Source organism: Geotrypetes seraphini, chromosome 5 (assembly GCF_902459505.1).
Source record: "Geotrypetes seraphini chromosome 5, aGeoSer1.1, whole genome shotgun sequence".
NCBI classification, from domain to species: Eukaryota; Metazoa; Chordata; class Amphibia; order Gymnophiona; family Dermophiidae; genus Geotrypetes; species Geotrypetes seraphini.
This window is the reverse complement of record NC_047088.1, coordinates 42,349,452-42,370,948: the sequence shown is the minus strand read 5'-3', so window position 1 is coordinate 42,370,948 and position 21,497 is coordinate 42,349,452. Positions and strand designations below refer to the sequence as shown.

Below are 21,497 nucleotides of genomic sequence, written 5' to 3'. Positions count from 1 at the left end.
TTGAGAACTTAGAACTGTGAAAAAATTTGTCATCATCTTCTTACTTTATTCTTTGGGCCATATGTCTCATTGTTTGGGAGCAATGCTTGTCTGATTCCTGGAGAGAGTTAAATATGGGCTATCAGCTCACTTTATTGTACCGCTCATGTACTAATGAGGCTGCAAGTTCCGCTTCTGGAATCCTCCGGTAGGGGTGGGGAGTGGTTTTATGACCAGAGAACAGAATCTTTCCTCATTTTCAGCCCAGTGGCTGAGGGAGTCGCATCACTCCTCCACCTCCATCCTCCTGTATGCAGCAGCCACTCTCCCCGGAACCTCCGACGCTCGCGGTAAGGAGTTCGCTTTTCGCATTTCTTGTACAGCGCGCCCTACACGGAGCTTTAGTTAGAGAGAAACGAGAGCGCGCGTGATAAAGGGCATTTCCTGGTTTGCAAAAACATTCTTCGGTCAAAGGTACCTCACCGACGACCCAGCACTGTAGCATGAGGCCACGCTCTTTTCTTTTCCAAATGGTTTGTGAAAATCAGAGTTTAGATCTGAATAGCCAATGTGGTTTTTTTTTGTTTCTAGGATACAAGACTGACAACTCGGGGCTGATCAAGAAACGACCACGGTAAGGCTGGAAATAAGAATCTCTCTTTTATGTCAGTGTAGAGGTGAATCCATTCAAGACCCGATCATCCCATAGCTCTGTGGGTTGCTGAGGGTGTTTGAACACTCCCGATATTGTGCTAAGGAGAGGCAACTTTATAATGGGTTTAGCACCCCTCTCCCCCCCAATTATTCTGAAAAGTTGACTCCTAAGGATCATCATCATAATATTTTTCAAAGGAGAATTAAAAAAAAAAAAAAAGTAGACCACTATTACAGTGTTTCCCTGAAAATAAGACAGTGTCATATTAATTTGGGGTCCAAAAAGCGCCTAGGGCTTATTTTCGGGGATGTCTTATTTTTTTTCATGTACAACAATCATCTTTCCCTTCCTCTCCTCTCCCCCAATTCTTCCTCTTTTCTTTCTTCCCCTCCTCCTCATATGCAGCATCATTCCTCCCCTCTCACCCATCCCCTTGTGCAGCAGTACCCCACCGACTCTCCCAACGTGAGACTGACATACCTCCACTCCGAGGCCTCTGAATTGACGAGTCTGATTTTTTTCAGCAAATCATGCAGCTCTAGTGTCGGGGATGGAGTCAGGGAGCGTTGGGGACATTCGGGGGGGGGGGGGCCCTCGGGGGGTCGATCTTAACTAGAGCTTATTTTTGGGATAGATCTTATTTTCGGGGAAACAGGTTTCAGTAATCGTGGTTTCAATTATTCACGGTTTTTAGCTTGCATAGAAAAATCGCTGATTCCAAGAGTTTACAGAGAAAATCGCTGATTCCCAGCACTTTCTTCACCGTGTTTTGCCTCTCCTTCATGAACAGGCCAGGTCTCTCATCATGTTATTCGCGGTTTCACCATATTCACGATGGTTTTTAATAGAAAACAGTGAATAACATATGAAAAAGTTATTTGCGGTTTTTCTGTATTTGCGGTTCTGTTAATCCCCTATCACAGCGAATACGGAGGGAGAAGTGTATATAAAAAGTTTTAATGGGAGGGGCATGGGAGCCAACTTTTCAAAATTACTGGATGTGCCAACCCAATGGAAATGACCTCTCCCTGGACCCAGTCAAGCAATTTGTTCAATTTTGGGGGTGGTCAAGCATCCTGAGCTGGGCGTGTTCTAAAAAAAACCAAAAACACAAAACCCCAACCAAAACCCTGTCATGCAGAGAAGAAGTGGCACTTTGGCACATCTCTTTTTTGTTCTCCCCAGGGGTTTGCAGCAAAACTGCTGGGCAGCTACCCAACGTCACTAGGAAGGTTGATAAATCATTTACAGGAAAGGTCCGCTTTACTTCCACTAATGAAAATATTGAATTGATAATAGCTCTTAAGAGAAACCACATCTTTTTCAGAACAGGAAGTAGGAATGTAATTACTGCAGGACCCAGTACAAAACAGAATTCTAGTATAATCAGTTTAAGAAGTGTATTGCCCTTCTGGGAGAGAATTGAGGACAGGGAGCGGAAGATGCCAGCTTGTAATGTTTGGTGGAACATTGATAGCTGCCTCGGCATTTACTGATTTAGCTCTTAATGGGTTTAGAAATATTTAATGTTTAGAGCTTTATTTACTCCCTAATTGTTTCCTTGAGAACATGTAAAAGGGTGAGTAAACTAATCATTTCTGGGGATATGCTATTGTCTGAAATAGTTCCACATGGTGTAAGACAAGGGTTCTCAAACCCCATCCTGGGGACGCACATAGCTTGTCAGGTTTTTCAGGATAACCACAATGAATTTCCAAGAGATAAATTTGCACGCACTACCTCCACTGTATGCAAATTTATTACATTACATTACATTAGTGATTTCTATTCCGCCAGTACCTTGCGCCAATACCTTGCGGTTCATATTCATTGTGGTTATCCTGAAAACCTGGCAGGCTAGGTGTGTCCCAAGGAATGGGTTGAAAGGAGGTCTTTTACTAAAGAATAGCAGCAGGACCTATACAGGGCCAGATTAATGAATAGGCCCAGGAGGCACGTGCCTAGGGCCCGAACTTGCCAGGGGGCCCACTGAAGAAAGAAGTTAGCATGAAGACAACTCAGCTTTTTTTTTTTTTTTTTTCCAAACGGCGGGTCCCGGGGAAAGATTGGCAACATGGGCCCCCTGGCATCGGTTCTCCCCCAACATCTGCGGCAACCGTTCTGTTGCAAGTGGTGCTCATCCCAAAGCTTCCCCTCTGATGCAGCTTCCTGCTTCTGCCTGGGCGGTTTGCGTCAGAGGGCAGTTTTGGCCAAGCAGCAGCACCGCTTGCAACAGAATGGATGGTTGCTGCCACCGCTGCCAAGGGGGGGGGGGCCTGCATTGCCAATCTTTCCCAGGGGCCTGTCGCCATTTGAAGGAAAAAAAAAATCAGGTGACTGACCCGCACAAAGGTGAGGGGAAGGAAGGAAGATGGGACCCTGTCTCAGACAGGGAGAAGTTTGAATCTGGAGCCTAATGTGGATTGCAGAGGATACAATGAAGGGTGTTAGGATCAAAGGAAGCCACATGAAACCAATTACTGTCTGCAGCGGTGATTTCAAAGGTGTGGTGTGGGGAGGTGGGGTGGTATAAGAGGGTTATAAGGAGCTGTGGGCAAAGTAGGAGCAGGAGCAGCGTAACCCCAGGACATGGCAAAGACATTCCCCAGCAGCCTTGAGCAGGAGTCGGTGATCTCAGGTAAGTGGCAGCAAGCATGCTTTTAACTTTCACAGCAAAACAAAATCACAATCATTCCCAATGTGGGAATGAACAAATACTGCTTCCTAAGGCTATGAAAGCATTGCTCTGTAATGGGGTCGGGTTCCTAAAAGGGAGTGGGGGTGGTCAGAGGTTTGAAACTCCTAAAAGGTGGTCATGCAGCAAAAACTAAAAAGGGTAAAAGCTTCAATTTGAATAAACATTTTGCAATGGTTGAAAGACATTGTGGTAGTCCTCTACTTTTGCTCTGTTTTTGATAGTGGTGTCATTTTCATGGACTGCAGTTTGCAATGTAGAAAGTCATAGATTGAGCGGAATCATTATGGCATGCACTGGGGTGAGCTGGGAGAAAGAGAGATACAGTGGCACTGACAGTCAGTCAGGCAGATGATGGAAGTGGGGACTGGAGAAGGGGGCAGATGATGGAAGTGGGGAGAACTTGTGCTGTTAGCGGCAGGCGCATATGGGAAAGCAGCAGCAGTGAGGAGGTGAGGGGCTGGATGGGGGGGCATATGCTGGATGGAGGGAAGAAGATAGAGTTAGTGAGATAGCAGAGGGGTGAAGGAAAGGGGTGGCAAACTGTGAGTAGACAGTGAAAAGAGGGAAACTGAGGACTGAATAGTAAGAAAGAATTTAATTTAGACGGAGACAGAAAATAGAGAAAGAAGACCAGAGAAGAAAAGGAAAGGGAAGAGAGAGGCGAGAGAGAGATGCCAGAGAAGAACGGGGAAGGAGACAGAGATATTAGATCTGAGTGGAGGAAATGAGAAGACAGAGATGCTAAAAACCACAGGGGAAAGTAGAGATGGAAGGAGAGAGATGTCAGACCATGAGGGGAACAGAGGGAAGATGATGGATGCCAGACCAAAGGGGAGGGGGGCAGGAGGAGAGATGGCAGGGGGAGACAGATAGTTTCTGGAAGGGGCAGAAGGTGGATGGAAGGAAGAGAATGACTAGAAGATGAGGAAAGCAGAAACCACATGACAAAGGTAGAAAAAAATGCTATTTTTTAATTTTATTGCTTTAGGATAAAGTAGTATTGTAGCTGTTTTGATAAATGGTTAGAAATAGGTGATCCTTTTATTGGACTAATTTTAAAACATTTTTGACTAACTTTCAGAAAATAGATAAAGGGTGTGGGGTGTGGGTGGTGCATGGGCAGGGCGGGGCTAGGGGGCCCATTGTACTTGTGTGCCTAGGGGCCCTTGAAGAATTAATCCTGCTCTGGACCTATAGCAGTGTGTCACAAAGTTTTGGAAGCCACGGCACACTGAACATGGCACTGCAGATGGAGGGTACTCTGTTCATGCGTGGACGTTGACGTGATGACATCACGCACAAGTGTGATGTCATCATATCGATGTCCACGCATGACTGCCTACAGGACATGCCTCTCACCACGTCCTGTAGGTAGTCAGCCAGTGACGGCACTTCTCCTCATCGGCATCTTGTGGCGCACCCTGAATCTTGCCTTGTATCACAGCATACAGTTTGCGATACACTGACCTATAGGAATAAAATGGGACCAGTGGCAAATAACAGGTGCTAATCTTTAGTAAAAGACCCCCTTACTGTTGATTTGAACTGAAGCCACAGGAAAAGAAATGGTGGTCAATGCTTCATATTAGAACAGGGGTGAGCAATAGAGAATGACACGGGGACAGATTTTTCCCCATTCCTACGTGAACTCATTCTCCTGTCCCATCCCTGCGAGTTCTTTTCCTGTCCCTGCTTCATTCCTGCAAGCTCAGTCCTCATTTGCACAAGCCTCAAACACTTGAAAATCATAAGTGTACAAGGCTTGTGCAATTAAGGCAGAGCTTACAGGAATGGGGCAGGGACAAGGACAAACTCATGGGGACAGGACGGGGAAATTGAGTTCCTGCAGGGACGGGGACAAATTTGTTCCCGTGTCATTTTCTAGTGAGCAACTACGGTCCTTGAGGGCTACAATCCAGTCCGGTTTTCAAGATTTCCACAATGAATGTGGATGAGGTCTATTTGCACACATTGGAAGCTGTAAACGCCAATCAATTTCATCCATAGTCATTGTAGAAATTTTAAAAACCTGCAGCTGCCCGTCGTCCTCAGCGGCACGTTCTCTCTGCCGTGATCCTGTTCCTGACGTCAGAGCAGGGGCAGGACGTAGCAGAGAGAATGTGTCGCTGAGGACAACGGGCAGCTGCAGGGATCGCCATAACACCAACGAGCCTGCAAGCTGCCGTGTTAACCTTAAGAAGGTAAGAGTGAGGAAGCTGGGGGAGGCCTTTCTGACTGACTCTTTCCCCTCAAGCAGGAGTGGCAGCGGATGGCCAGTAAGAGGCAGCGCTGCAGCTCCTGCTTTTGGAAGGGGAAGGGTCAATCAATTGGGAGGCCGATTTTTGGGGTAATTGAATTGATTCGAATCAATTCACCTGATTCGAATCAGTGAATCGATTCGAATCGTGAATCGGGCAGCACTAGGCAGTACTGATGGACGCGGGGGGGAGAGAGGGGAAGGCATTTTTGGTTGATCCATGGGAGTAATACTGGAAGGTCAGTCAGGCTCATGGTTGTGAAAGGATGCAAGCCCACCTGGTCCAAGATGATGTTTACAATGACTTGTCTGAGCCTGTGGCCTTAGGTTTCAGCCTGGTTCTGACTGGTGGAAAGAAAAGGAAACATAGAAACATGATGGCAGATAAAGGCCAAATGCCCAACCGCAGTAACCATTATCTCTTTCTCTCTCTGAGAGATCCCACGTGAGAAGTGCTGGCTGAAAAGAAGGAACTAGATTTCATTATCTTCTGTTCTTGTACCTTTTACATAACTGTACACTAACGCATTAAATTTATTGGAAATTCTGTTTTATGCAATGGGACTTATTTACTAATTATGTTTGCTACACGATAAAACAGTAGCCCCTTTTAGTAAATCTAGCCAATTATTTGCCAATGAAACAAGAAAATGAAATAAAAATGAAACACACACACGAGCCAACTTGAAATAAATGAAATGCTTTCTAGTGGCGAAATGAGATTGGCCTGACAATTTGACCGCATAAAAGATTGCATGCTTGATATGTTTATTCAATGCACATAAAATAGAGGTCTTGCTAGTTGCAAAAATGTCACTTGCTATTTTTGCTTGAGACTGAGGTATGCAAATTGAGTTCTTCTCTGGGAGGGAAGGAGTTAATTGAAGCTAGGATCAGAGACTTCCATGGTACTCCTTGTGCATTCTAGCATTTGTATAGGATCTAGAAGCTTACCAAGAGCAATCTAGCTACTCCAGTGCAGGTCACAGTCATGACACACATAGACTACTGCAATGCTGTGTATGTAGATCTCTCGGCACAGGGCAGGTGTTTGATGTAAAATGTGGCAGTACAGCTGGGGTCTATGACAATTCATGGGAAGACAATTCATAGGAAAGGAAGTCAATTCGTAGAAAGACAATTGGTAAAGTGAATTTAATCAAGCATTTACATAATCTATAATTTATATGTCAAGACTGCTTTTATCATTCTAGAAATCATAGGTAGTGGAACCACTGTTCTTGCCCCCACCTCAGCATATTTTTCACTCTCTCCCTCCAGGTCACATGATTCCAAGTTCATGTCCCCTCCCTAACTTCCTAGTGGAACCACCGTTAATGCCCTTCCTCTAAGGTGGATGATTCCAAGTCTGTGCCCCCCTTCTCTCCCTTCCTTCTGTAACCCAAGTTCTTGCCCCCACCTCAGCATCTCTTCCATTCCCTCCCTCCATGTCCCGAGTTCACCTCTATCTCTCTCTCTTCCTTCCTTCTGTGTTCCAGTGCCACATCTATCCATACCCCTCTGTGCACAAGTTCATGATCCTTTTCTTCCTCCATGTCCCAACATGTCCCTCTCCCAAGTTCATGCCTCCCTCCTATCCTTCTTCCTTCCAGGTGTACAGATCCCTTCCTCTTCCCTCCCCACAGACCTGCAGGACCTCTCAGTGCCTTCTTCCTACTGTGTCTACTAGGACCTTTCTGGGTGCTTGTGGTACTTCCTGTAGTACTGTGAGAAGTCACAGTAGTACAGGATGTACCATGAGAGGGCTGCACTCAAGTACTGTGAGACATTGCATGGGAGGGCCATGTTCCAGTATCAGGAGAGGTCATGTGAGAGGACTATGCTTCAGCCAGGAAGACCCCTGAAGACTCCTACTAGACCAGTAGCAAGTGTGTTGTGGTGGGGAGGGGCATCTCATTGGGTTGGGTTGGGTTCCTGGTGTTGGGGAGCAGGGAGAGCATCTCATCAAGTCGGGTTCAGGGAGTGGAGGAAGACATCTTGTTGGGTCGGGTTCCTGGGGGTGCAGCACCGGAAGAAATTGGTAGCTGACAATTGAAACGACAATTGGTAGGAAGATCCTAAGAATTGTCGCACCCTACAAATTGTCTTCCTATGATTTGTCAGCCTACCAACTATCATTCTATCGATTGTCTTCCAACAAATTGTCAGGATCCCACACGGCTGTGATATTTGTGAGCATAGTACACTGCTATACTGAAGGCATTGCATTGATCTTCAGTGTAGAGATGGATCCAATTTAAGGTACTTTGCCTAATCTTGGATGTGACTATGTTGCAGTTTCCAAGAAGACAAATATTAGTGATTTTATATCAGAAAGAGACAAGGCCTGAGATTACATGAAGGAGAACTTTCTCCTACATGGCACCATATTTCTGGAAGAAGGTCCTGTTTGAGGTTTGACCTATTCACAAATCTCTGTCTATATGGAAAGATAGATCTGGCTGTTCTATGCTGCCTTTGGTATCTAAAGGTGTGAAGGGGAATTTTATAATGGAAAAAGGAACTAATTTATTAATATCACACACACACACAATTAACACTCATTAGCTCCCCATTATTAAATTCATTTATCTACACAGCTGATCTTTTTCAAGAACTTGCATGTGCAAATTTGTGTGCCAAGTGTAAATTTGGTCACCCAACTTTATGGAAATTGAGGGCATGTGTGAACAGTTGATTTAGTATGCATTCTTTATATGGCTAAAATTTTGCAAACCAAAAGTAGAAGCTGAACACACATCTCTACTTCTTGTTCTTTCTTTCTTATTATTTAGCTCATGCCATTTCCAGTAGTTCAAGATGAGTTATATTTCAGGTCTAATAGGCATTTTCCTTTGCCCAGCTTACAATGTAAAGTGACAGTTCTATAAATCGAAGCCTCGTACTAGACTCCACAAGGCTGCATGTGGGGTTTTTTTTTTTTTGTGTGGATCTGTCCCATTTCAGTGCCTTGCATTCATTAGAACCAGGGTAGGATTAATTTGTCGAGGGCCCCTAGGCACACAAGTACACTGGGCCCCCTGCCCCACCCCACCCCACCATGCGCCCAGGCGGAAACAGGAAGCTGTGTCAGAGGGAAGCTTTGGGCAAGCAGCACAGCTTGCAAAATTACAGTTCCCGTTGCCTTTCTTACCAGCGTTGCTTGCTTGTCTTACTTTCCGTCGATTGGGGGGGGGAGGGGCCCGCATTGCCGATCATGGTGGGGTCCGCATTGCCGATCGATGCTGGAGGCGCCCATCGCCGTTTGGAAAAAACAATGTTGATGCCCTCCTTCATCAGGATCCCCTGACCATTTCAGACCCTAGGCATTTCGGGCCCTAGGTTATTACTGGACCTATTGGTTAATCCTACCTTGATTAGAACGCCTTTCCATGCTGAAGTAATGTCTAATGTTAGGTATAGTAAAGTATCGCTCAGTGAAATATGTGCTTTTTTGAGCCTTTTCAATGACCAGCTTTTCTATCCTTGAAATGCCTCGAGGGAGAGCAAAGTTTGAGCTCTTAATGAAAAAGATTAGTTCTCTCTCACTCCAGGCCTCAGATGTTTCATCTTCTTTTTCTTTTAGAGTAATCTAATATTTTTCTTTACGTTAACCACTTTATAGTAGTCTTGGATCACTAATTGTGGACTTGGGATTGATTAGTCGATAATTCTTCTTCCTTTTCTTTAGAAATTATGTGACTGTATCAAACTTTTCTGTACAAGATGTTAAATGCTTGATAAATAGTTGAAACTTTATAAATAAATTTAAAAAAAAGAAGACAGCCGAGGCCAGCACGAACATAGTAACATAGCAGATGACAGCAGATAACGACCCAAATGGTCCATCCAGTCTGCCCAACCTGATTAAATTTAATTTTTTTTTTCTTCTTCTTAGCTATTTCTGGGCAAGAATTCAAAGCTCTATCCGGTACTGTGCTTGGGTTCCAACTGCTGAAGTCACTCCAGCCCATCTATACCCTCCCAGCCATTGAAGCCCTCCCCTGCCCATCCTCTACCAAACGGCCATAAACGGACACAGACTGTGCAAGTCTGCCCAGTACTGGCCTTAGCTCATCAATATTTACTATTATTTTCTGATTCTAGATCCTCCATGTTCATCCCACGCTTTTTTGAACTCCGTCACCGTTTTCATCTCCACCACCTCTCTCTGGAGCGCATTCCAGGCATCCACCACCCTCTCCGTAAAGAAGAATTTCCTAACATTGCTCTTGAATCTACCACCCTTCAACCTCAAATTATGACCTCTGGTTTTACCATTTTCCTTTCTCTGGAAAAGATTTTGTTCTAAGTTAATACCTTTCAAGTATCTGAACATCTGAATCATATCTCCCCTGTCCCTCTTTTCCTCTAAGGTATACATATTCAGGGCTTCCAGTCTCTCCTCATACATCCTTTGTCACAAACCTCCTGTCATTTTCGTCACCCTCCTCTGGACTACTTCAAGTCTTCTTATGTTCTTTGCCAGACACGGTCTCTAAAACTGAACACAGTACTTCAAGTGGGGCCTCACCAACGACCTGTACAGGGGCATCAACACCCGAACAGCACGTGGAAATTGTTGCTCACCCCAGTGAACATTTAAAGAGGTACACGGGGGGCAGAAAGGAGGAGAGGTGCCGGCATCCCTTGCGAAGACAGCACTTAGGTCGGTCTGCGCCCCCCCCCCCCGTCCCCCTTAATACGTCACTGCATAAGCGCTACTACTTAGGTGCAGTATTGCTGTCTATTTGTAGAACTGCTTGAGGTAAAAGAGGTTAAGTGACTTTGTTCAAAATCACTGGGAGCATCGGCCGGATTTGAGGCCAGGCTTCCCTGCAGCTCTAGCCATCAGATTACGCCTCCATGCTATGTTGTATCCTAGCCTGCAAAACTCTTTGTTACAGACGTTCTTTTTCACTGAAACATGTTTGACATTCTGCATTATTTATACTTCTGTGGTGACACTGGAATGTGTGTCATTTCCATATAAAAAGCTGGTGTCTATATGTCTCCATTTGTGTTTAATTTCAGAAGGTCATAAACAGCTATAAAACTGGCCATATTTTGTATATTTAAAAAAATTGTCCTGTTATGACTCATGCAAATCTCTGCTCACACTAAATCCAACTTTGTATTGATTGTAACCAAATAAGGCTTCTAGAGTTCCTAACTTACTCAACAGAAATTCCAGAAAAAACTATTTTTTTTTCTATTAGGGGGGGGGGGAGGAGAAACAGCCCAGAGACAACTGACAGTTATTTTCCAAATTCTGCATTCCTAGCTGTGATGCAGTTTCCCATTCCAGACACAAAAAACTCTCTCACCATCTTTTTTAAATTTTCATCCTGGAACACCTTCCTTAACTCTTGCTGGTCTTGTTCCCATCCAATAGGCCAGAGGTGTCAAAGTCCCTCCTCGAGGGCCGCAATCCAGTCGGGTTTTCAGGATTTCCCCAATGAATATGCATGAGATCTATTAGCATACAATGAAAGCAGTGCATGCAAATATATCTCATGCATATTCATTGGGGAAATTCTGAAAACCCAACTGGATTGCAGCCCTCGAGGAGGGACTTTGACACCCCTGCAATAGGCAATTGGAGGGGCTCATATTATTCTCTCATATCCCCACTATAAAAGATGTGTTACACCTGCATGAGCTACTCCAGTGTTGCTGATCCTTGGCTGACTATCAGTTGCTGATCTATGCTCATGAAGGTCAGCCCTTGATTTAATACTCTTGTTCTTTGTCCCAGAGGGCCTAACATGCCAAGACAAACTGGCAACCAGTTCAGGACATAGGCATGAAAAAAAGTAAGCAACTGCCTAGGGCAGGGATAGGTAATTCCGGTCCTCGAGAGCCGAAGCCAGGTCAGGTTTTCAGGATATCCACAATAAATATGCATGAGATAGATTTGCATCTCAAGGAGGCAGTGCATGCAAATCCATCTCATACATATTCATGGTGGATATCCTGAAAACCTAACCTGGCTCCAGCTCTCGAGGACCAGAATTGCCTACCCCTGGCCTAGGGTACCAGGCTATGAGGATGCCAAAAAGCAGCGCCCCCCCCCCCAGGATTTTGCTAATTCAGAATCTATCATTTTGATTTGGCTTTAGCTGCTCTTTGCCTCAATCCCATCCCCAAAGGCTACCACCCAAGGAAACTGTCTGGTCTGCCTAATGGCTAAATCAAATGAAGGCATCACTGTAGCACAATTGCCCTCTTCTGCCCCTCTTCTGGTTCTCTCAGCCCTTCTTTCACTCATTCAATTCGGTTTACAATTCATTAAAAAATAGATAACATACTAATAGGCCATATAGAAAGGATACTACCATTAGTTAAGATTAGATAAATATCAAAAGGGTTAAAAGTAGAATATACTTAGTTACTGTTTGTCAGCTAATAATCTTGGATAACTATTGTGTGGTCTACATTTAAGACGTCTGTTCAAAAAACAACAAATAGGTGATTCTCTAAAGCAGTGATTCCCAACCCTGTCCTGGAGGAACACCAGGCCAATCGGGTTTTCAGGCTAGCCCTAATGAATATGCATGAGAGAGATTTGCATATGATGGAAGTGATAGAAACATAGAAACATAGAAATAGACGGCAGATAAGGGCCACAGCCCATCTAGTCTGCCCACCCTAATGACCCTCCCCTACCTTTCTCTGTGAATAGATCCCACGTGTCTATCCCATTTGGCCTTAAAATCAGGCACGCTGCTGGCCTCAATCACCTGTAGTGGAAGACTGTTCCAGCGATCAACCACTCTTTCAGTGAAAAAGAATTTCCTGGTGTCACCTCGTAGTTTCCCGCCCCTGATTTTCCATGGATGCCCTCTTGTTGTCGTGGGACCCTTGAAAAAGAAGATATCTTCCTCCGCCTCGATGCGGCCCGTAAGATACTTGAACGTCTCGATCATGTCTCCCCTCTCTCTGCGCTCCTCGAGCGAGTATAGCTGTAATTTGTCAAGCCGTTCTTCATATGGAAGATCCTTGAGACCCGAGACCATCCGGGTGGCCATTCTCTGCACCGACTCCAGTCTCAGCACATCCTTGCGATAATGTGGCCTCCAAAATTGCACACAGTATTCCAGGTGGGGCCTCACCATGGATCTATACAATGGCATAATGACTTCCTCCTTACGGCTGACGAAACCCCTTCGTATGCAACCCATTATTTGTCTTGCCTTGGATGAAGCCTGCTCCACTTGATTGGCAGACTTCATGTCCTCACTGACGATCACCCCCAAGTCTCGTTCTGCTACCGTTTTTGCTAGGATCTCGCCATTAAGGGTATAAGACTTGCATGGATTTTGGCTGCCCAGGTGCATAATTTTGCATTTTTTGGCATTGAAGTTGAGTTGCCATGTCCTAGACCAGCGCTCCAGCAGGAGTAGGTCGTGCATCATGTTGTCGGGCATTGAATCTTTGTCTGTTGTGCATTTGCCCACTACATTACTTAGTTTGGCGTCATCGGCGAATAATGTTATTTTACCTCGAAGCCCTTCTGCCAAGTCCCTTATAAAGATGTTGAATAGGATTGGGCCCAAGACTGAGCCCTGTGGCACTCCACTGATCACCTCCGTCATTTCGGAGGGGGTTCCATTCACCACCACCCTTTGAAGCCTACCTCCAAGCCAGTTCCCAACCCATTGCGTCAATGTGTCACCTAATCCTATAGAACTCATCTTGCCCAGCAACCTGCGGTGTGGTACGCTATCGAATGCTTTGCTAAAGTCCAGGTACACGATGTCCAGGGACTCCCCAATATCCAGCTTCTCCGTCACCCAATCAAAGAAGCTGATCAGGTTGGATTGGCATGATCTCCCCTTAGTAAATCCATGTTGTCGGGGATCCCGTAGATTCTTTTCATCCAGGATTTTATCCAATTGGTGTTTGATTAGAGTTTCCATTAGTTTGCTCACTATCGATGTTAGACTCACTGGTCTGTAGTTTTCTGTCTCCATCTTTGAGCCTTTCTTGTGGAGTGGAATGACGTTAGCAGTCCTCCAGTCCAACGGGACGCTGCCTGTACTAAGGGAGAGGTTGAAGAGCGTGGACAGTGGCTCCGCCAAGACATCACTCAGTTCCCTAAGCACCCTGGGGTGCAGGTTGTCCGGCCCCATTGCTTTGTTAACCTTGAGCTTTGACAGCTCACCGTAGACACTGCTGGGCGTAAACTCAAAGTTACTAAAAGGGTCAACTGAGCCAACCCTTGTCTGTAGCTGAGGGCCAAGCCCCGGCGCTTCTCGGGTGAAGACTGAGCAGAAGTATTCATTTAATAGTTGGGCTTTTTCCGAATCCTTATCCACATAGTCTCCGTCTGGATTCCTAAGACTTACAATCCCGCCTGAGTTTTTTCTTCTGTCACTGATATACCTGAAGAAGGATTTATCTCCCTTCTGGATGTTCTTTGCCAGAGACTCTTCCATGTGGAATTTAGCCTCTCTGACTGCTGTTTTGACGGCTTTTGATTTGGTCAGGTAGTCTGCTCTAGAGTCCTGCTTCCCTGATTTTTTGTAAGAGATGAATGCTTTTTTCTTCTCCTTGATGAGGTTTGAGATCTCTGCAGTAAACCACTGTGGCCTATTGTTCCTTCACTGTTTACTTACTGATTTAACATAGCGGTTTGTTGCTTCTTGTATGGTGGCTTTCAAAGTCGACCACATTTCTTCCACATTATCAGTTTCAGCTTGGCTTTGTAGCGCCTGGTGAACGAAGTCTCCCATTTCTTTGAAATTTGTGTCCTTGAATTTGAGGACTTTGGTCAGTGTGGTAGATTTAGTGAAACCTTTCCTGAGATTGAACCATACCATGTTGTGGTCACTGGAGGCCAATGTGTCGCCCACCGAGACCTCTGTGACACTTTCTCCATTGGTAAGTATCAGGTCCAGTATTGCCTGATCCCTTGTTGGTTCCAACACCAGTTGCCTGAGTCTTGCTCCCTTCATAGTGTTTAATAGCCTCCTGCTGCTTCCGGAAGCAGAGGTAAGTGTAACCCAATCCACATCAGGCATGTTGAAGTCACCTAGCAATACTGTGTCCCCACGCAAGGTGATATTTTCTATATCTCCGATTATTTCCATATCTAGGTCATCCTGTTGTCTTGGGGGTCTGTAAATTATGCCAAGATACAAGCATTTGTCTTTCCCTCTGGCCAAATTAACCCAAAGGGATTCCCCATTAGGGCTAGCCTGAAAACCCAATTGGCCTGGTGTTCCTCCAGGACAGGGTTGGGAACCACTGCTCTAAAGGACATGCGATCGGCAGCCACTTCTCAGGTAGCCGCCAAGATCAGCATCCTTTAGAAAATCAGGCCTAAAAGGTCCATACTTAGAGCATGTGGTGCCTAGTTGAAAGTCTAAAAAAGGGCCTATTTCTTAAAGGCAACATGGGCACCTTTGTGTTTCCATAAAATACCCATCCAGTACGAGCCCAAAGGCATGCAAATTCACATCCACAAATTTATACTCGCTCCAAGGATGATGCAAATTTGTGCATGTATCCAATGCATTTGCCCACATATTTTCTAAAATCTTCAAGTACATTGCAGCTCTGCTTCCATTCAGACCAAAGTAGCCCCTTGGGAAAGGCAATGTGCAGTCTATGTAAAGTGCACACAACCTTTGCACTGCTTACTCTTTATCCACGTATATAGCCATACAAGTTTATCCAAGATCTTTCCAACCCTTTGTACAATAGAGGTTAATTGTTCTGCCCAAGGTCATTCGACGAATGTGGTACTATAACAATAAAGGTCTTTTCACCTTTTTTTTGTGTTTTAACCAATAGGATTTAGGCTAAGGACAGAGTTACTACTTGCCTAGAATACACGTGGCCCTTCTTAGGCTGTGTCAAGTAAAAGAAAATGGGATTGGATCAGCACCAGATTCCCAGCTCTTTGGATGAAGTGCTGAATGTGATCGTATTGAGTCTTAAAAGCAACTTATCTTCTTTCGTAGGAGAATATTCTTCCCCCTCACCATGGTCTTGAGCACTTCTTGAGTTAAAAGAGCCTTCTAAGTCTAGATTCTGACCTAATCAATTCATTTCCTAGAACCACCAGTATCTTGCTCTGGTACTGACATTCATCTATTCTTACTCATTCTTCCTCTGTGATAGGTTCAACATGTCTGTAGCTAGAAGAGTCTACTGCCATCTGTTGAAAAGGCCTTTTGCACAAGTTCACTTAGCCAGCTGCAGCACAAAAGTAGATCACATCAGACTCATAGTAGGAGAACCTTCTTCTTTGTGTACATGGAGTCAATTAAAGCTATTTGACTATTTTTACAGATTTTATTGTTTTTATTTTCAACCTTTTCACTTTCACTTCCTTTCTTTTATATACAGTAAAACCTTGGATTGCAAGTAACTTGGTTTGCAAGTGTTTTGCAAGACAAGCAAACCATTTGATTAAATTTTAACTTGATATACAAGCAATGCCTTGTAATACAAGTACATATCACAACTGAGCTGATGGTTCTTCTCTCTCTGACGCTGCAGGAGTGTAGTGACTGCTCTAAATGAGCGAGGTCTTGCAATATAAGTACGTATAGTATTTTGTATTAAAGTTTTTGGGTTGTGGAACGAATCGTCTGAGTTCCCATTATTTCCTATGGGGAAATTCGCTTAGATATACAAATGCTTTGGATTGCAAGCATGCTTCTGGAACGAATTATGCTCGCAAACCAAGGTTTTACTGTATTTTGTAAACCGCATTGATGTTATAGCAAAGTGCAGTCTATAAATACTAATAAGCATAAACAGTCCATGGACTAGTATTTTTTCTTCATTTTGATCATTCTGAAAGCATCCACTTTTGGATTAAAGTAGGGCTGCCCAAGAACGGTCCTCGAGATCTACTGGCAGGGCAGGTTTTCAGGATATCCACAATGAACATGCATGAGAGAGATTTGCTTGCACTGCCTTCTTGGTATGCATATCTCTCTCAGGCATATTCATTGCGGATATTCTGAAAACCTTGCCTGCCAATAGATCTTGAGGACCAGACTTGGGCAGCCCTGGTAAAGCATATACTCTATGGGGAAAATGTCAGCACTGAAAAAATCCACGCATAGTGCTATTCTGTAAACTGCATCTGGAATTAGGCGCAGTTCATAGAATATGTGTAGTGGCTGTCCCTGTGATTAAAATTTAGGAGTGAATACACAAAGAGGCAAGCGAGATGTATTAAACCAGGGCTGCCCAATTCCAGTCCTCGAGATCTACTGGCAGGCCAGGTTTTCTGGATATCTACAATGAACATGCATGAGAGAGATTTGCCCGCACTGCCTTCTTGGTATGCAAATCTCTCTCATGCATGTTCATTATGGATATCCTAAAAACATGGCCTGCCAATAGATCTCGAGGACCGGAATTGGGCAGCCCTGTATTAAACTAACCACATGCAATGTATTTATTAGTCCATAAAACAGTCCAAGGAAGAGAAGAACTCTCTTCTGTAAAGGTCCCAACTAGGATCCCAGTTTCGGCATAGGTCTTTCTCAGGGGACGAGTAAGGTACTGATAAGGCACAAATGAAAGTAATAGTGACTGTCTCGCCGCTGCCTTATCAGTACCTTACTCGTCCCCTGAGAAAGGCCTATGCCGAAACTGGGATCCTAGTTGGGACCTTTACAGAAGAGAGTTCTTCTCTTTCTTGGACTGTTTTATGGACTAATAAATACAATGCATGTGGCTGGTTTAAGGCATCTCACGTGTCTCTTTGTGTTTTTGTTGCATTGTTTCTCGAGGCAAGATTTTGCTTTTCTCCTTGTTTCTAAAATTTAGGAATAGCCATTTATCTCAACTAAAACCTGGCATTAATGCCTACTGCCTAAATTGTTTCCAGATTGAGTGTATTCTATAACAGTGGGCCCAACTTTTAGACTTAATTATTGCTTCTGGTGGAATTCATTATGTCACATAAAATGGAAAGAGTAATTGCTATACAAAGAGGGAACTATAATAAATTTAATGAAATCTGGGGGCCAATGACAAGATATTGTAATGAATAGATACCATTTTTCCATTATAAATACAATAAAAAGGAAGGGATGGGGGGAGAAATTTTATAATTTTATTAATATTTAGACCAGTAATAAAGAATAGTATATAGGAGTTTTGTGAATGCATAGATTATGGTTGGGTTGGAAGGGATTGGGTTAAAACTATAATGTTTTAATGCTGAATATGATAAAGGTACAAGTGTTGTATTCAATTTTAACTGTTGTTTATTGTTACACTTGTTATATGATGCAAAATGAATAAAGATTTAAAAAAAAAAAAAAAAAGGAACGCCCATGGCTTGTCTCTTGGCCACGCCCTCATATTAAAATCCGAGTAGTAGAATTTATACACATCATTTGTAGAATTCATTTAGAAAGTTCTGCATGTAAATTCTAACTATTGCCCTTTAGTGCCTATAATTGCGTGTTAATCGGCAATTATCAGTGCTTGTTCACTAATTAAGTTGTGCACCCAAATTGGCAATGTGCACAGATTTGCGTGTGCAGCTTTAGTCGCAGTATATAGAATCCGGGGGTATATGAAGAAGCCTGTGGTCCTACCCCAATACAAAGCCCACATAATGCTAGCTGAAGGCACTTCCCAGTAATATTTATCTCTCAAAGCTTTGCTTACATTTTTCTATAGCTTTTGGCCCACAAACGTTCTTTTGCTTGCCAAAGCCAGGACATAACGCCACATTCTAAACGTGACCAAATTAGGACTAGCAAGATCATTTCAATAGGCTTTCCATTTGTTCTAGTGAAGAGACATGAAACCACTGAAGCTTTGGTGTATAATTTATGAATTTGGCAGAATGTCTCTGAAAGGGAGAATGAAACACATGAATGCTCCCTCTAAAGATTGGCTGGGTGCATGCACATTATTTGACATGTGAGTGACAAGTTCTAAAATATATTTTTCATGTGAGCAACAAGTTCAAAAATCCAACGATTTTCCAGATTTGCGTGAGCGACTGTGTAAAGTCTGTGAGCGACACGTCTAGAATTCATGAGCGATTGCTCATTTGCTCAGCTTAGAGGGAACATAGCACATGACCCATGTAGATTACTTTGGAAAAGAGCTTTAACCGGACGGTTCCGTAAAGACTAGAATTTTGAAACCTGTAAATATTGTTTAGGCAAAATGCAAGTTTCCATGTGCCAACTCCCCTTCCTGAGAGATTGTGTCACAAACTACACTGGACTAAAGCCCACAAAAATTATCTAATGTTTCCATAGTAGCATGGTTTAACCTCCCCTTCACACACACACAAAACAGTTTTTTGGGACTTGTATATTGCCTTTTTGTAGTTTTACAACCACACTCAAAGGGCTTCTTTTACTAAGGTGCGCTAGCGTTTTTAGCGCACGCAGGAAATTATTGCACGCTACACTTCTAGAACTAACGCCAGCTCAATGCTGGCATTAAGGTCTATGTAGCGTGCGCTATTCCACGCGTTAAAGCCCTAGCGCACCTTAGTAAAAGGAGCCCAAAGTGGTTTACATAGAGATACTTCAAGCATTTTTGGAGGTGACTTGCTCAGGGACATAGGGAGCAATTCAGGGTTTGAACCTACACACACACAAAAAAAATAGGGAGATGTCTGGGAAGTGATTACGGAGCCCTTTTACCAAACTGGAGTAAAAGTGGCCTAAGCATGCCCTTAACATGGATAATTATTAATTCCTGCACACTAAGAGACCCTTTTACAGGGCCACCATAGTGATGCTGCCACGGTAAATGCACCAAAGCCCAAAGGAATCGAATGGACTTCAGTGCATTTGCAGCTTTGGAAAAGAGCCTCTAAGGCCATTTTTACCACAGCAGTAAAGTTGTGCATTTTCTATTCCTGAGTTAACGGTCATGTCCCAATTTTCTCATGAGCAAGTGCCATTAGCACGTGTGCCTCTACCGGTCACCCATTTTGTAGATTTTAAGGGCTCACACTCTAGTCACGTGCTAATGAGTTAATGCGCAGCAATATAGCTGCGCTAACTCACGTGCTAAATCACGTGTTGATGACTTAGCACATGGCAACGGAGCTGTGATAACTGATTAGCAAAGAACATGCCTACTGTCTGCCCCCTGACCTCCTCCAGCACTGAAAAATAAAAATTAGTTTTTTAGTACGGGGGAAGTACGTGCTGATCACAAAATTTCCCGCAAGATGCACATTCTACAGTAAGGCCTTTTTTGTTGCGTTATGCATGCATTAGAACATACTGCGGCTTAGTAAAAGCACCTTTATGTTCTTCAAATGATAACAGTTTGAAGCTTTAGAGGGCAATTCTATAGACTGGTGTCTCATTTTAGGTGTCACAAAGAAGCTTACAAAGCACTAATTCTATAATGGCTTAAAGGAGCACCTCAGCCATTGACATGCATAATTTAGCGTGCTAGGTTCTGGCGCGCCAAAGTGGCTTTGCGTTATCCTTAAGGACCTGGCTTTCACTTTTGGTTTGTAACTAATAAGGACTCCTGATGCAGGTGGTGTAGTCGAAACACAGTCCATGTCGAGTCCATGACTTGCCAGATGTTTTTATGTATGAATCCATGATTGGCAAGATGATTTTATGTATGTTCTTTAGCACTGGTTGCAATTAAAGTGTGATTTGAAGACCAAGCTCTCTCTGCTCTGTTCCATTGGGCTTGCGGTAGAATAACATGGTATGTTAATGGCTTTAGTGTGCACTAATGCATTAGCACACCTTACTGATATTACTAATCATTTCTATAGTACTGCTAGATCAGGGGTGGGCAACTCCGGTCTTCGAGGGCCGGAATCCAGTCTGGTTTTCAGGATTTCCCCAATGAATATGCATGAGCTCTATGTGCATGCACTGCTTTCAATGCATATTCATTGGGGAAATCCTGAAAATCCAACTGGATTACGGCCCTCGAGGACTGGAGTTGCCCACCCCTGTGCTAAATGCATGCAGTGCTGTACACACTATAATGCAAGTGCTTTCTCTATCCCTAGTGGGCTCACAATCTAGCCCCCTCTTCTATTAAACTGTGCTAGCAGTTTTTAGCGCAGAGAGCTGCACTGAATGGCCCGTGCTGCTCCCGACGCTCATAGGAACTCTATGAGCGTTGGGAGCAGCGCAGGCCATTCAGCACTGCTCCCCGTGCTAGAAACTGCTAGTGCAGTTTAACAGAAGAGGCCCTAGGTGTTTTGTACTGCTAGTCCTAGATTGGGGAAAGCAGTGGCGGCCGATCAGGGTTCCAGCAGAAAACCATGAAATGTAATTCTCGGCTCAACCTTGCAGCACGATCAAGGAAGTCCCACAAACTCTCTGGGCCAGTTCCAAATTCATTGTGGAAAATGATGAGCTAATCCCAAAGTAATACTCTATAAAAACATGCAAGAGTTCTATGAGTCTACAGACATGGACTGTCTTTGTTCTGTTGCCAATCCCCAGGGAAAATCTTGACCAAATGATTCTAGCATTATGGGCTTAACGTGTTGCAGTTGGCCCAGCTATCAAAGAAATTAGCAAACAGAAATACAAACGGTTTATGGTTTTCTTCTATCTCCCTGCGTAAAGCTTGATAGACTAATACTAACATCATTACCATGAGGCTGTGGGTCTCTGGTCTTCCTAATCTGGCCTTGGCATCTAGTTCAGAGGACATTTGTGTACTCATTTTCGAGAAGGCGCTTGGTGTGGCATTCAACAGCAACATCCATCTCTTCTATCTTTGATATGGTGCAAGGACTCCACTTACACTTTTAGCCATTATTTTGCCTAACTGGCAGTCCTCATTTCGATCAGAAACAGCCATTATTGTTCTTAAGCACAACGTCCCCTATTCTATTAAAGCCACCTAAAGTTAGGTTCCTAATTAAAAAAATTTTAAATTGCTTAATTAGCACTGATAATTGAAAA

At 43.9% G+C, this 21,497-nt stretch overlaps 1 protein-coding gene across 1 annotated transcript in view; it reads left to right on the top strand.

Annotated features, from left to right (window-relative positions):
* Window positions 1–230: 230 nt before the first annotated feature.
* The window catches only part of FHL1 (four and a half LIM domains 1), a 93,866-nt gene continuing 72,599 nt past the window's right edge, over window positions 231–21,497 (top strand). Inside the window, exons 1-2 of the mRNA XM_033944493.1 lie at window positions 231–329; window positions 571–613. The gene's annotated coding sequence lies outside the window, so the exon portion shown is untranslated. The remainder of the gene's footprint in view (window positions 330–570; window positions 614–21,497) is intronic.